This window comes from Rhodnius prolixus, unplaced genomic scaffold (genome assembly GCF_049639745.1).
Source record: "Rhodnius prolixus isolate KJV_2025 unplaced genomic scaffold, Rpr scaffold_15, whole genome shotgun sequence".
In the NCBI taxonomy this organism is placed as follows: Eukaryota; Metazoa; Arthropoda; class Insecta; order Hemiptera; family Reduviidae; genus Rhodnius; species Rhodnius prolixus.
The window spans coordinates 7,854,627-7,868,908 of record NW_027411605.1 but is presented as its reverse complement, the minus strand read 5'-3'; the positions used below and the strand labels follow the sequence as shown (position 1 = coordinate 7,868,908).

Here is a 14,282-nt window from a genome sequence, read left to right as displayed (position 1 = left end):
ACCATATTTCTTTACCAATTATTCCATGCAAATCAAATCTTTACTATAATTACAATTTCTTGCTCTGGCAACATCTTCATTAAATAAATAAGCCCTATATCTATCAACGATACAGTCTAAATCAGATTTACTCAAATTATTTCGCCACACAAAGGATGCAATCAATTTATTAATTAAACTTCGCAATTGTCAGTAACAGTTCAATTTATCATTCATCCTTTCACTGTCAACCTTCACCAATGTTCAAAAACACATTTTCACACTACATTGGTTAACATTTAAGCTTCTTTTAATAAATCTACATTCTACAGCATCCAAATCATCCACACGGAAGCACCATACAGCACAGCATTTCTAATTATTCAATTAAAAAGATACATTCTTCATTCCCAACATTTTCAATTATTTTTCGAAAAAATATTAAACAATCAGCCCATTGCAAAGTTCGCCTTCCTAACCGCTTCCTTCATCTTTAGCCTCTTTAAAAAGTCAACATCTACAAAATGTAATGCCCAAATAATTAAAATACCAAACCATCTCCAGCCTGGAACAACCAAAGTAAACATTTTCACAACTTTTAACTTTCCCTCTATTAACCTGCAATTTCTTTAAGCTTCAATAGCACTCTAATACTTTTCATTTCTTTCTTAAATCGGAGGGGCTATCTCCAAAAACCCAATAGGATAATATCCTTTTTCTCATCAATTCCAATTCTCAAATAACCCTCCAAATCGGATACCAATAGGTTACAAAAAATGGCACTCAAAATTTCTCCCTCAATTACTCCTTCCTTCAGCTTCACCTTTATACAATATCCATTATTATCTCTAATACTCACAAATCCACTCAAATGCTCTTTGCAAGTCTACCAAAAGACAATAAACATTTTTCTTTTTAATACCATAATTTATCTCAGCTATACAGTTCACAAACTCTGCAACTACATTTTCCTACTTAAAATTATCTCAGTCAAAATCTTAACCACACCAATACCCCTGTAGTTATCTCTGCACATTTTATCCCCTTTTTTATCCAACATAAACATCACTATTTTACACCAATCATCACCAATATCTTCACATTCCATTATTTTATTAAAAAACACTTCCAAATAAAGTAGCCAATTTTCAGGTCAATTTATAAAAAAGTCAGTCATCATTTATTTCATCTTGCCCACCAGCTTTACCTAGTTTACATCTTTTTAAACAACCTGCCATTTCATTAGCATTAATAGCATTGTCTAAGAGAGGCTCACTAACATCTAACTTCAAGCAGTAATCGTATTCAATATTAGCAGCTATATCAACCCCAAACTGGCCGTATTCACACCCAATTCAAGATATTTAAGAGAATGCTCAAATGGTGGATCTGTCTGCTTAATATGTCACATGATAGAACCCCTAAGATCTGCTACAACAGACTAGCTGCACTCTTCCATACTTTTCACTTGCCCTTTAACTCCACCCATGACTTGAGAAACTGTTTAACTTCTATTGCCAGATCTGATGTTTGGATGGCTCAAGATGTCAAGTTAATTGAAAGTTAATTTCATAATATGGTATTTGCGTACAGTAACAATTTGTTAAGTCAAGATATTGACAAAGTTATCAGTTCTAGTTATAATAATATTTTTCTTGTAATATTATTATTATTATTACTAAGTATTGGTTTTATTTTATCTAAGTTATTATACTGATAAACATGTTACTTTCTCTTTCTTTTTTATGGAATTTCATTTTTTGTTTTCTTTTATGTTCATGTGTGATTTTATAATACTCAAAAATTCATTTAGTATCCTGTGCTGGTTCATTTAGATTATTTTCTTGTAATATTATTATTATTATTATTACTAAGTATTGGTTTTATTTTATCTAAGTTATTATACTGATAAAGATCTTACTTTCTCTTTCTTTTTTATGGAATTTCATTTTTTCTTTTGTTTTATGTTCTTCAATTTTCTAAATACTTATGTAAATACTTTACCCAACTCCCTACAATAAGCCTCACGCTTTAATGTAGTATAAATAAATAAATAAATATTAGGAGGGTATCAATTTAATAGATAGGTATTCCAAGCTTCCATAGCAATGGGAGAAGGCATTTTAACCTCGTATCTTCTAGTATATTTTATTCTTTTCCAAAAGTCTCAACTCTTCCTACAATCTCAAACTTTGTTACAAATATCTTCCTACAACTCAACTTTTTTAAACTTTATAACATTCCTATAGTTTTTTTTACAAATAATATACGCTTGCAAGTTATTTATTACATTTCCAGCTTCTATCATTTTTTTCAACTAAAGTTTTACACTTATAGCATTCCCGGTCAAACCATGCTTTTTTCAAATTATTTTCACCATATTTCACATGTTTAAACATACCAACCTCACAGGCATGATTCTCAATCGATTTTATTCACTTTTTATTTAAGCAATCTGCTGTTTCCAAAGCAAAATCTACTTGCACATGTTTACTACAAATCATTTTCTCATGCTACAATTCACTTCATTTTCAATTCCATACAAATTTTCAGCAAGTCAAATAGTTTTTACCTAGTTTTATATTACCACGTAACTTTAAGGACAAAACAACAGGGAAATGCTCTCAGTTAATTACCTTATCATTAACATAAAAATCATCAATAAAATTAATACACTTTTCATTTGCCCAAACCAAATCTATCACGGAACACCCAACACAACTTCAAAAAGTAAACTGTCAGGGACTGTCTCAATTAGATCGCCCATTAATTCAAACTAAACACTTTTCTTCCATAATTTTAACCAAGTTAATACCCAACTTCTGTCTAAAGACAAACTCCAAGCCCAATACAAAACTCAAACATTTCAATCTTAAAAACATCTTATTATTTTACAAAAAGAAAAAGCTGTCTGCCAAATCTTTAACTTAGCGGCTGGACGCTCTTTCTCTTATCTTCATTGGCCAAACTTAAATCCTGTACATGTCAACTCACCTAAAAAATAGTATTACCTAACTGCTTTACTTACTCAACTCCGCTTCCAGCTCCACCATTTTCTATTCGCTAGATTCACTCAACCAAAAAATCCAACCAGTCCGTCCGCTTTCAAAAACATTTAAATCACTCCTCATTCAACTCCACCAATTCCAGTCCATTTAACCAATCAAATTGCTAGTGTCAGTCAACTTCTACATACTAGCCTCAAGTCACTTTTATTTTAGTGTAAACCACTACAGTATTCATTTTAATTTCCCTCAATTTTTTGGGGCGGGCGGGGCGGAATCACTTTTTTTAAAAATACCCATTTCAATCAACTCGTTCCACCATAAAATAAACACAACTTTATTTCAACCCATCCTCATATACAGTCACTCCCATTAATATTCAGTACATACACAAGTTAAAAATTGACCAAAATTAAAAGTGACACCGAATTTATTCAAATTTTTATAAATTCATTTCATTTTATACTTACTATTAATTCATAAAAACTATTTTATCAAGTACATAAAAATGTTTTCGTAGATTAAAAAAAAATATATATAATAATAAGTGCAAATTCTACCTCTCATAAATATTGCCACACTATTATAATTCATAGTTTGTCCAAGCTTTTGCCCCAATATTTATACAATTTCTAAATATATATAGCAGCGTTATATATTAAAAGAATTCAAAAAGATCACCGACTTAGTGCTCCCAAACTTCAATGTCAAATTTTTTACTTCTTCACAGAGCAAAAAATGTTCGCAGAGTGCTAAGAAAACTCCACTATCATCGTAGGGTAGCCTGCAAGGATTCTTTTGTCAGTAACATAAATCCTATTAAGAGAGTGAAATTTGCCGAAAAATATTTTAATGGAAATAGTCACTTTTGCAATCATATACTCTAGCGATTAATCAAAATTTTATCTTTTTCAGTCTCATGGTTTATAGTAATATATTAAAAAATAATTTCAAAAAAAGTGACAAAAAATTGCGTATTTTAGGCTCTTTTAAATTCTACCAAGATAACCACCCCAAATATATAGTTGCCCAAAAGTTTTCCAAACCTCTCCGCAGTCTCCACATCTTAATACCATTCAACATTTATGCCAATATTTAGCTAGTGCTTTAAGCAAACGAGTAATATCTAACAAAAATTCATTAAAACCATGTTTCCTGCAAGAATGGCAAAAAACACCACCTCAATTAACCAAAAACTTCTTTCATCCATGCCTCATCCTTTCAGGGCTGTTGTAAGTCAAAATAGTACCAGATTTTAAATATTCAACATTTAAACTCTACCACTTCTGGTGTCCCAATATTTTTCACAGCCTTATTTTACACTTTTTCAAAAAGTCCTACCCAACAGTTTGCAATTTCATCCATTTATACTTATATATAATTTCTACACATGTTGCTAATGTTATTTAAAACAAAAAAAATACAAACTTTTCTATGTAGTATTAATGGCAGTCACTGTACATTTTACTACAATCATATTTCCTTCATTTCCTCCTCTTCTTGTCTACTATAATGCATAATAATGCATTTTCTTTTCCAATCCATCTTACTTCCTTTCCATTTTTTACAACCAATTTTCATCCTCCAAAAGAAATTCTCTTTAAAAAAATAAAAACTATAAAATCTAAACAACAGGTAAATGCCATATACAATTATTCTAAACAGTCTCTTACAATTACAACTTTTCTTTTACTTTATCTTCATTTCTCTCCTCATAACTTTTTTTCTTATTTTCAACTTTATATTTTATTTCCAACCATCTCTCTTTTACAAATCTTATTTCAACTTATAATTATTATTATTATTTCTTTTCATTTTATTTCATTTTTTTTTTAAAACTTTTATTACTCTTATTTTATTTTACTTTTGTATTTCTATTTTATTCTTATTTTTATATTTTCTCCTTAATATTATTATTATTACTTATCTACTTTTATGCTTCACTCACTTCCTCAAAAGCGTATGTAACCCTAATAGCAATAAATTAACCTCTATCAAATAAACTAAACACATAAATTGTCTATATCAAATTCTATTCAATTCTATTTTTCATTCTTAACAATAAATCAAGTGATAATCCTCACTAGCGCCACCAGCAGGACAGTAGTTGCTCCAGTCACTGCCTTCATCTTATTTCCAAACAAAACATCTCTTTTCAAGTGTCCCTACCTACGTAGCTAGCTACCATTTCCGCTATTACTATTCCAATACTTACCTATCTCCTTCATACAAAAAACACTTCTTTTCCCAATTAAATAAATAATAATCATAAAATTCAACAAAATCATTCAAAATTCTCCATTTCTCTTCCTTTCTTTAAATCTATTATATTTTATTTTATTTCCATTTTCCCAAAATTTCATTACAAGTACCCTTTAATTTACACATAACCTTTACCTATGCATTTCTTCATTTTTTTAATCAAGCAATTTTCAAACTTATACTGCTCTTACATAAAAACCATTATTTCATTTATCTCAACCTTCAACCACAATCCTCCTAGCCAATCACATAGCTAGTCTCCCTACCTCACTCTCCCTCTCACTCTACTGGCTGGCTGGTGTGCCTCGCTTTACAACTAGCTAGCTACATATACATATGCCTGCCCGCACCGGCTACTGCCTGTTCTGCCTACTTCACTGCTCTCACTGCCTCGTACGCTTCTTCGCTGCTCCGCCAATACATCTCCCCACAAATTCCCATATTTCTGTCCGTCACTATGCCTGCCTGCCTTCATTCATTGCCTTCCCTTCTACATACCTACATCAACTCACCCAACACTATTTATTTTATTTATTTATTTTTACATCCGTTTACATAGTTGTACAATACAGATGGGGTGGGTTTGACAAACAAAAACAAACTAATCAATAACAAGAAATAGAAAAATTGAAAATGAAAAGTATTACTTTTACAGACGAGAAAAAAAGAAAAAGCGATTAATGTAATAAAAATAATGATAATAATAGTACAATGCAATATAAAATAAAATGAATTTAACCAAAATAATACTAAATAAGGGCAATGGATTTAAAAAGATAACAATAATATTTTGAACATAAATGTTTCCAGTAAGTGATTTACAAATCCAAATATACAATAATTATGAATTAGTCTACAACACTGTATTATTCATTCAATAAAAATGACCTCAGTTTTAAAAAGTTGCAAACAAAATAGAATATATCATAAATTTGCTCCACTTTAGAGATATATAATAACTCATTCACATTTCTGAAGACGTATTTATTAATATATTTAATTCTAAAGTGCCCGTAGAAGGGACACGACCAAAAAAGATGATGTAGATTTTCTACACATTGATGACACAATTTACAACTTTCATCAAGGTTCATCGTATACTTGGTGTTATCTATATATACTCTTAAATTTTTTCCTGAGGCTAATCGCAGCTGGCTAATGACTCTCTTAATTGCATAGGGAGCATTAGCAGATAAATAAAAATTGTGACAATCAATATATCTAATGCTGTTAAAAAAGAGTGCACTAAAAGAGGAGTTAGCAGCCCGGTTACAATCATAATTATACAGAACGGCACGATAATCATTTAATATTTTATGTTTGTTGCTCTTCAAGTGAGTCACATCTAGGTTATTCCAAACATGGCCGTGACCTGCCTCAATAAATAGACATTTCAGTTGCGAGACCCAGTTGTGTTTGACAAAATTACTAGAGGATTTATCTAAAGAGAGAAGCTTGTCGAAACCTACTTTAGGAAACCTATTATTAGGCATGTTTAATAGTTTGATTAGCCAGCTGATAGCAGACTTAAAAACAATAAGTTTCAACCTGATTTGCCCTGTCTCTAAACGAATCATATAACTTGGAGTGTTAATAGGCCAAAAAAATAAAGACCTAAAAAATTTAGATTGTATAATTTCAATTTGGTCACAGTATCGTAACGCCCAAAGTTCACAACCATAAAGCAAAACAGAACAGACTGTACTTTCAAATAATCTGAGTAGGGAGGGCCATGAATTTAATTTTGATTTAGTACAAGCTCCTTTTAACATATTCATTGCAACGACAGACTTCGAAATCATATCTTTGCTTGCTGCAAGGAAAACACCTGAGTTTGAAAATGTTATACCCAAATACTTCTGAGTGGCGACTATCTCCAGAGGAGCACCATTATAATAGAATGCTTCTTTACTCTTCTTATTACGACCTTTCTTAAATATTAACATTTTAGATTTACTAACATTGACTTGTAGGTCGTTCAAACTGCAATAACGCTCCAAAGCCGTTAACTTTCTTTGCGCTTCCACTGCCGTGTCCGAAAGTAGAATGACATCATCTGCATAAAGCAGTGCTGCCACTCCCGTTCTGTGATCTAAACTGACGGGGCTGCAGTTATTATTCAAAAGAAACTGATCCAAATCGTTTATAAAGATAGCAAAAAGCAATGGGGAGATAGTATCTCCCTGAAGCACCCCTCTACAGACAGACACCTCCTCAGTATAGGAATTACCAACTTTAACCCTCAAACTAGACAAACCGTACAGACCTTCCAATATCCTGATCCATTTTGCACTGATGCCGTAAGAGAACAATATATTCCATAACAAGCTCACCCAACACTAATACCCATGTAAATCCTACAATCTTACAAGTAAATTAACCCTATTCCTTCCACTAAACAAAACTTTCAACATATAAAACTCTTATCTCTCTTAACTTAACTAACCCAAACAAAATTATAAAACATTATTTTTCCACCCAACTTCCAAAACCTTTCACTACTTCCTTCATTTCCCAACCACACACAGCCACACTTCCTCTTATTTCTTTCTACACCTAAACTTTCTTATAAACAATGTCATTATTTTTACACAATCAAAAAATTAATATTTTCCTTTAATATATTCATTTCATTCTTCAAAAATTTACATAGTATCATCCACAAAAATATACATTTCTTTTTTTATATCAATCAAATAACAAACATAGTATATTCTCAATATTCATAATCAATACAAACAACTAATCATAACAGTACTATTCTTTAAACACTAATATTAATCAAAATACCCAATTTCACTACATTCAAAAACATTAAACAACCAAAACACACTCACTCAAACCTTCCATCTGGTTACAATTTCACCAAACTCGCGCCATAATCACGCATCAAATAAACTACTCCAACCAACAAACAAACAAACTTTCCTCAAATTATACACACATTAATCAACAACCAAATTCATTTTTTTCAAACAATATTTCAATCAAACTTCACACACTACACAACCTCACAAAACATACCACTCACTACACACATCATACTTTAATTCTTTCTTCATCATATTTCATCAATGTACAATCAATTTTATACATTCATACAAATTCTCAACTATATTTCTATATTCACAAATTTCTATAATATACACAGTGTCTACATACCCCACAATATTTCACAAATTTTCAAAATAAACACTTATTACAGTCAAAATCTCAAACTATTCTTACTAAATATATCTCCTCAACAAAAACTTACACTTTCAAAACTCAAGTATAAGGGTTGATTAAACGCCAAAAGATACACAAAATTAAACTCCCATTTCACTACTTCCTTTTAAAAGCAGTAACAAAAATAAACTCCAATTACACTACTGCTCCCTAAAAGGCAATCATTTTCAATCCAACCACAATTCATTCATGTAAATCCCTTCACTCATTCACTACTTCCTCTTAGTACCTGTAACAGCATCATCGCACTTCACAGCCACCTACAGCACCTTTAATCACTACTTCCTGCTAAATTTTATCAAAATCCCACAAACCCTTTTACAAATATTCCTAATCATAGTTTTACAAACGGTCGGCCAAACTCCCCTCCTCCACACTTTAAAAGTGCAAATCTCCACAATAATCACACTTCATTCATTCAAATTTAAAACCATTCCTATACTTCCCCTTAAAAACTGTAACAGCACAACGTCGCTCTCATCTTACGTAGGGGAGCCCTAACCCTACCAAATTTTATCATAATCGGCCCAACATTTACACACTAATTTCATCACTAAGTAATCATCATTTTCCATCGGGCCTTACATAAACGGGGCTAACTCCTCTACCATTCCATGTGTCACAACGCACATTAATACTTAAATTAAATAATCAACCATTTTCATATCCTAACATTCCAAACATTAATCAAACAACCCACTTCACATATCCTTTCCCACCGAGATAAAACACAAATATGTAAACTTTTCTTACGCACTCTATCTACATATATCAAAATTCAATTCATTCATTTACTTTTTTCATAATAAAAACATTCATCAAACAATCCCATCGACTTTAACTAAATTATTAAACAAAAAAAAAATTATCACAAATTTATTTCTATTCAAAAATTACAATTAAATCTACATTGATTCCCATACGGTCCGCTTGTATTCTCCCTTACTAGTCAAATGCCTCTTAACCGGGCTGGGGTCGGGCTTTATACTTGCTCCTTCTCACTTCACCACCCTTCTTCTTTCCTAAAACAATTCAACATTATTTATTTCTTCAAATACTCACTTAATCATTTATTCTCATATTCAAAAATCATACTTAAAACAAAATTCATAACAACTATTTCTCTAACAATAATAATAACAACATTTCCATTATATTCAATCTACATAAATACAATATCAACTTTCTTCTTTAACTACATCAACTCAATTATCTTTTATTCTCCAACAAAAATCATCACAATACAACAAAACACAAATTATGGTGAATATAAATAAATAAAAAATACATTCAAAAAACACATCAAATGCATGCAGAGTAAACTAAATCAGGCAATGTACCGAGTTAGATTTACTCGCTGGTGTTCCATCATTGTCCTTACGTCTCGGCTTAATTCACATAATATGTGCAAAAATCTTTTCAATATATTAGTAACTTTGCCAAAATTATCTTTTTCATGAGGTATCATTGGTAAAAAGGCTTGTCTGCAAATGTGGAAACAGTCAAAAATGGACAGAGTTATTCCTTCATTTTAAACACAATAATATTCCTTATCAAAATATTTTGAAAATTCTAGAATTCCTGCTCTCCCTTCCACCAACAAATGCAGCAAGAGAACATCTTTTTTTCTAGTCAAATATTTCAACACATTTTAATAAATGATCCCAATCTATTGCAAAGTATTCACTCCAATCAAAAATATCACCGTCAAAGAAAATCACAATTTTTTTTAAATCAAAAATTTTATTTCATTAAAAATCATCATGTTAAAATATTATTTTTTACAAATATTTTTATACGTAGTTACTGTTGGAACCCCAACTTTACTTTCCTATATAATTGAACAGCTACATAATTTTTTTAAATATAAGCAATGTATTTTTATATGTATATATGTTTTTTTTAATAAATAAAAATAAAATAGATAAAGAGGCAAATAGCCCATTTTAAAAGTCTTTCTCAACACTCTGGAATGGCAGTTTGCTTCTTTCCACGGTACATATATATTGAAGAAAGAAGAAAGTGCAGTAGAAAGAGCCGCATTAGTACACCAGCTACAGAGGCAAGCAGAATCACCAGCGCTACCACAGAGTGAGATACGAGCGAGGACCAGGCCAATTGGTACCGGGGTTTATCGGGGTGCTGGCCACACTGCCGGGGCTCCCAAAGCCGGTTCACTGGTATTACCTTACGGCCCTTTTCAGGGCCTCTCACTTCACTTCAGGGCCACTCAACTATGTGGTTTCCCCGCTGGGGAGCGCCATAAGCGATTCGTGGGCCGATATATTTTTGTAACTGGTCCTTGTCAGGACCACCAAGTTACGTGTACCTTCGAGCGGTGAAAAAAAATACCTTCTATACTGGACTACATCCCTCGGCCACATAAGTATACAACAGTTACCAACAATTAATAATAAATACATTTTTCTGCAGGTATACAATAAAATATATATAACTAAATTCTAATTCTCATTTGTCCCGCTTTGTCTCAATGAAAATATGCTCACTTCATTCTTCACCATAAATTATTCATTTCTCAATTCTAATTTCATCTACTCACTCCCTCTCTATAATTCACTCCTACTTCAACAAAACTACTTCCTTCCATAAAACTTATTACAAATGTATACTTTACTTTACTATACATCATATCCTTCTCCTTATTATTATTACATATTTTTAATGCTTCACTAACACATCCAACAACCAATTTAACTTCCAACTAACGAGAAAAACATCAAATTTCAATAAACAAACTCATTAACATTTCCTTTTTCCTACTTTTCACAATTTTCACCTTCCATCATCACTTTTTTGTAATGTGGTGAAACAAACAAGGAAATAACACACAGCTCGATAGAACACTATATTTTTGTAATAATAATACAAATAAACTTATATTGCTCACCCCAGCTAGGTTACTCTATAACCTTTTTTTGCACGTTGCTATGTCCATATCGACCCGTCATTACATATCGATCATTTGTCACTACAACTTCTTCTCTTCCACTTTCTTCTAAATTATTACATCCATTTCCTACATACTTTTTTCACTTCAACAAAATACATAAAATAACCATCTAATACAAATATAACAAATTATCAACAATTTACCATCCAACATTTCCCATCAATCGCTCAAATAAAACAACTCCTCTTTTTCCCAACCTTTCCACAAATATATTGTCCTCTTCAGTGCCTCCATATTACAAATACAAAACAATTTTCAGTCACTAACATAGAAAAAAAAAACAGTAATACAAAAATAAACAGTAAAATACAATAAATTCTTTATAATTATTCAAACTTACGTCGCTAGGCGGCTTGCTTGAGTTACACAAACTAACAGCCACAAATATTAGTGCTAATATGCCATTTTACAAACACATTACTCTCCAATTTGCTCTTGAATCTTATTGAAATCGTGGGCCAGTCATGTACACAAATTTACGCAATCTATCATTAAGTCCACACACAACTTTCAAAAAAGCTTCTTAAATATTCAAATTAAAATCTGCTATTGCAACCTTTAACAAATCAACAAACCGATTCACTTACACAAATCTCCTGCACATCAACTTATTCCAGCCAATATCATAAAACATTTTCAACCAACACAACTATCACCCCACAATCAAATTTTTAATCACAACAAAACAAATCTCATCAAAAAGTTAAGTCTGCTATAGCAAAAGAAACAATCTCTGCTAACAAAAGAAAATTCCTTAGTCAATTTAACTCACACAGCAATTCCTCAAAATCTTAGTCAATTTCTGTCCTAAATTTGCCATGGATCACAATGTCAAAAACGTTACAACTTTTCATTTCATTAGTAGCCTTCAATATACCTTATTATTTATTCATAATACACAGTGATAGGCATCTTATCCCATCGCAATCAATTAACGCCATTACTAACTGTGTACATGCACCACAAACAACAACATACACAAACACACCACTTACTTCACAAACTATCCAACCAAACACACACTTACTTAACCAATAACCCGGACATATTAATCCTACCCTCTCACAAAACTAATCAAACGGTAGCAATTAAAAAAACTTATTATCAAAGTAAAATCCTACAACTCATTTCCCACAAACATACATAATATGTACAAAACTCAAAAACCATCCTACCAATACAATCAATAAAATCACTATCCAACTTATTAACTGCATTTTCAATCACGGCTTTATTAACACATTAGAACCAAAATCCTTAATCAACAACTCCCCATTAGCTCCAATAATCTATCGCTTGCTTAAAACACATAAACATAACTTCCCTCTTAGGCCCATCATCTCTTTCATATGTTCACCCACCTATCAACTTACCAAATATTTACCCAACATTCTACAGCCCTTATCCAACAACCAGTATAATCTTCAAAATTCCTTACGACTTAAAGGCAAATTCATAATACCACACAAACATTTACTCATCTCCTTCCATCTTTCATCCCTCTGCAACCAACATAGATTAAAACTGTCCGGTAGGACAGTTGTATAAGGGTTGATCGTCAAAAACTGCACAAAAAAGCGTAACGTTGAAAAACACCCAACTTTGACAATTTTTTTCTCTTTTTCTATTAAAGATAAAATTCTCAAATTTCTTTTAAAATTTAGGGCAATTCCTCCTTTATAACTGTAATTTTTTTGGCAAAACCCAGATTTAATATATTACGAGAAAAAAGTTGCTGAAAATGAGCAAAAACGGCATTTTCAAAAATTGCTCTTGTTCTTGTTGTTGATGTTGTCCTAAAATGTTGATGTTTCCTTTTTTCTAAACAACGTAGCGCCTAAACGCGCGAACCGATTTTCATGAATCAGGTCATTCGATTCGGAATTTTATGTACATTTGCCTTTTGGGGGTCTCGACGCTGTACATCGAATGGGAGAGGAGTTAGCCCCATTTATGTAAGGCCCCCTCCAAAATTATTATTACTAATTACTCTGTAAATCTTGGCCCGATTATGATAAAATTTGGTAGGATGATAGGGTTAGGGCTACCCTACGTAACATCAGAGCGACTTTCAGCTCTTACACTTTTTTAGGGGGAGTATAGCAATCGTTTAAAATTATCGACTTTCATGACCGATTTTAATCAATCAAGTGTCATTCCAATCGAAATATTCTACAGATTTGCACTTTTAAAGTCTCGACGCTATGCCTCATAAGGAGGGGAGTTTCCCCCTCACAAGTAAGGCCCTTTCTAAAACGATTATTACCAATATTTCTGAAACGCTTAGTCCGATTTTGATAAAATTTAGCACGAAGAAGTGGTTAAAGCTCCTCTACGTGGCTGTTAAGTGCCATCATGCTCTTACACCTACTAAGAGAAAGTATTGCAATCGTTAATATTATCAATGAGTGAACCGATTTTCATCAAAAATTGTCGTTCGATTCAAAATCTTTAATGAGTAATTAGTAATAATAATTTTGGAGGGGGCCTTACATAAAGAGGGCTAACTCCTCTCCCATTCGATGTACAGGGTCGAGACCCCCAAAAGGCACATCTACATAAATTCCGAATCGAATGACACCTCATTCATGAAAATCGGTTCACGCGATTAGGCGCTACGTTGATTACAAAAAAGGTAACAACAACAACAACAACAACAAGAACAACAACTATTTCTATAAATGTCATTTTTGCTCATTTTCGCCAACTTTTTTCTCGAAACCTATTAGATCTGGATTGTTGCAAAAAATTACAGTCATAAAGGAGGGTTTGCCCTTTATTTTAAAGAAAATTTGGGAATTTTATCTTTTATAGAAAAAGAGAAAAAAATTGTCAAA

At 31.9% G+C, this 14,282-nt stretch overlaps 1 long non-coding RNA gene across 1 annotated transcript; it reads right to left on the bottom strand.

Annotated features, from left to right (window-relative positions):
- Positions 1 to 480: 480 nt before the first annotated feature.
- Positions 481 to 13,367, bottom strand: LOC141455038 (uncharacterized). The gene is made up of 2 exons (XR_012459111.1): positions 9,815 to 13,367; positions 481 to 9,496 (listed from the first exon to the last, which is right to left on the bottom strand). It is a non-coding gene; the product is annotated as an uncharacterized lncRNA (long non-coding RNA).
- Positions 13,368 to 14,282: the final 915 nt, after the last annotated feature.